This window comes from Cebus imitator, unplaced genomic scaffold (genome assembly GCF_001604975.1).
Source record: "Cebus imitator isolate Cc_AM_T3 unplaced genomic scaffold, Cebus_imitator-1.0 Scaffold93, whole genome shotgun sequence".
NCBI lineage: Eukaryota > Metazoa > Chordata > Mammalia > Primates > Cebidae > Cebus > Cebus imitator.
Genome location: NW_016107408.1, coordinates 6,505,052 through 6,508,253, shown reverse-complemented (window position 1 = coordinate 6,508,253; position 3,202 = coordinate 6,505,052). Strand labels below are relative to the sequence as shown.

Sequence of the window (3,202 nt, the reverse complement as noted above, 5' to 3'; positions counted from 1 at the left end):
AAGAGCTCCCCTGTAAGCAGTCAAAGCAGGGGCGGAGCGAACCCGTGACGCGCCCCTCGGAAGAACAGGCTTTTAGAGAGTCGCCAGCCTCCCTGCCCTCATCCGAGATGGCGGCCTGAGGGCGCTCTGGCCGGCGCTCCTCGGATGCCCGGAGGGGGCGGTGGCCTCGCTTCTGTCTCTGAGGCTGCGGCGCGGTGCAGAGCGAGGGGTTTGGTCGCTGCTGGTGGCGTGGGGTACGCGGGGGCGCGGACTTCCGAGCTCTCCCCGCCTGCGCCGAGTTTTTCAGCGCCTTCCCCACCCGAGCCCGGGTCTCGCGGTCGGGAGCGCTCCGGGTGCAGCCCCGCGCGGGGCCGACCGTAACCGCGCCGCGGGCCGGACGATGCCCAAGAAGCTGCTGCTGCTGCCCCCGCTCTCCGCGTCCTCGGCTTTCCGCGTCCCGCGCGCCCGCCCCGCTCCCCCGCCGGCCATGAACGCCGCTCGCACCGGCTACCGAGTCTTCTCGGCCAACTCCACGGCCGCCTGCACGGAGCTGGCCAAGCGCATCACCGAGTAAGGGGGCGGCGGGAGGGCCGGGCCGGGGCGGCGGCGCCTTGCTGGCCTTCGCGCCCTGAGGGACCGCTCCCCTCCACCCGCCCCACCTCCTGCACCTGGGGCGGGAGGCGCGGGCCTGACCTTTCCCAGCCGGACAAACCTTGGACATGACGGAAACCACCCCCTGCTCCCCGGTTTTGCAGCTGGGAGGCTTGGGGCGGACTCTCGGTGACCTCAGCCCCCAGCCCCGTGACTGGGTCAGGGGCCTGCCTGCCTTTGGTCTCCCCACTCCCACACCCCGGGGCGGACCGAGTTTTCTGGAGCTCGGGGAAAGGGGCTCTGGGCTTGGCTGCCTTCCCCACAGCTGGAGTTGGCCCCGGAATCTGACCCTCGCCACTCCCAAGTCTCCCTGCAGTGAGATCCGTGGGCGTGGTTGTGACCTGGGGGACCCGACGCGGGGGGTGCGGCCTTAGGGCAAAGGTGTGGGGACTGGCATTGAGAAGAAGCCAACTCCAGGGAGGCAGATGGGCTGGAGCTGGTGGTAGAAATGACAGGCCTGACCCTGCTTTGTAAATCAGCTTGGGATGGAATCAGTCCTGTGTGTCTTTAACCCCAAGGCCACTTACTAGCCCTGTGTCGCGGGCAAGAGACTTGGATTTCCCTGAGCCTCAGTTGTGAAATGGGCATTCCGTCTGTTGGCCAAGGATACTGTGAGCATGACCGGGATATAGTAGGAGTATCTGACTCTAGCAGAGCAGGGGCTCACAGCGGCCCTCTGAAAGACCTGTTTACTCAATGGCCTCTTTTCTACGTTGGCTCTTTTGGAGTATTCCAGAGCTCGGATGTAAAGGAGGAGTCTTGGCCGGGCGCGGTGGCTCCCCCGTCTCTATTAAAAATACAAAAAAAAAAAAAAAAAAAAAAAAGAGGAGGAAAAGGAGGAGCCTTCTGGCCTTTTCCACATAAACTTGTTAGAAATCGAAGACTTAAGGCCAGGCTCGGTGGCTCACGCTTGTAATCTCAACACTGTGGGAGGCCGAAGCGGGCGGATCACGAGGTCAGGAGATCAAGACCATCCTAGCTAACACGGTGAAACCCTTCCTCTATTATAAAAGGAAATCTGAGACATAAAACGAATAGGTCGTCTTTAATATTTTAAGTCATTTTCACATTTTAAGTAGTTTTCATTAGAGTTACTTGGCTAATTTTTTAGGGTTGATAATTGCAGGAGTATATTTTAAACTTCTGGGTGGAAACTTAGAAGAAAGGGAAAACTTTAGTTATATTTTTTCAGCTCTGCCTGTTTTTTTTTTTAATAGTTGAGGTTTTGGAGATTAGAAGAATGTTAAAGCAATCCTTTTGCAATCTACTACCTAGTTTCTATTTCTAACCCCTGATTATTTGTCTTTTTTTTTTTTTTTTTGTCTTTCTTTTTGAGGCCAACGAAAACACTGACTTTAAATGAAGCTTGTGTATGTGTCTAGTGGTTCAGATTTACCCCACCTGACCTTGTTGAGGGAGAGCAGAGGGGAACAGGGCACATTATAAAAGCCAGTGAGGTTTTTTTTGTTTTGTTTTAAATTCTTCCCTGCCAAATTCCAGAAAGGTTTTGAATTACTATAAGTGATACATATTCGTAAATGCTTCCCTTATCTATTTTATTTGTCTAGTCCCTCCATAAGATTTTATCTTATCTACTTTATTTATTTTGAGACAGAGCCTTGCTGTGTCCCCCAGGCTGGAATGCAGTGGTGCCATCTCGGCTCACTGCAACCTCCACCTCTCAAGTTGAAGAGATTCTCCTGCCTCAGCCTCCCAAGTAGCTGAGATTACAGGTGCCCGCCACCACACCTGGCTAATATATATTTTTTCTTTTTGAGATGGAATCTCGCCCTGTCACCCAGGCTGGAGTGCAATGGTGCGATCTCAGCTCACTGCAGCCTCCGCCTCCCGGGTTCAAGAGATTCTTCTGCCTCAGCCTCCCGAGTAGCTGGAATTACAGGCACACGCTACATGCCCGGCTAATTTTTTGTATCTTTAATAGAGATGAAGTTTCACCATGTTGACCAGGCTGGTTTTGAACTCTTGACCTTGTGATCTGTCCACCTTAGCCTCCCAAAGTGCTGGGTTACAGGCATGAGCCACCACCCCCAGCCATTTTTGTATTTTTAGTAAAGACGGGGTTTTACCATTTTGGCCAGGCTCATCTCAACTCCTTACCTGAGGTGATCTGCCCGCCTCAGCCTCCCAGAGTGCTAGGATTATAGGCGTGAGCCACCGCGTCCAGCCAAGTAAATAGATTTTATTTTAAAAGAGGATTATTTGCCACTGAACAAAGTTTGATCAGATTATTTAACCCCTGAGGTTATGGTATTTTATTTCCATGATTCCTTTCAGACTTTCTAAACTTCAAGCAAGGATCTTCAAACTTTTTTGATTATGCACTTTAATCAATAAAATAGTTAGATACATTACCTTCCCAGGATATGCGAAAGTTACATGTGTTTTGTTACCCACAGCACCACCCACTGTCCTTCATCCAGCTTCCTTGCCGGGCGCGGTGGCTCACGCTTGTAATCCCAGCACTTTGGGAGGCCGAGGCGGGTGGATCACGAGGTCAAGAGATCGAGACCATCCTGGTCAACATGGTGAAACCCCGTCTCTACTAAAACTA

The 3,202-nt window shown here is 52.9% G+C and overlaps 1 protein-coding gene across 1 annotated transcript in view; it reads left to right on the top strand.

Annotated features, from left to right (window-relative positions):
- Positions 1–471: 471 nt before the first annotated feature.
- The window catches only part of PRPSAP1 (phosphoribosyl pyrophosphate synthetase associated protein 1), a 44,415-nt gene continuing 41,684 nt past the window's right edge, over positions 472–3,202 (top strand). The window contains exon 1 of the mRNA XM_017535824.2: positions 472–549. The gene's annotated coding sequence lies outside the window, so the exon portion shown is untranslated. The remainder of the gene's footprint in view (positions 550–3,202) is intronic.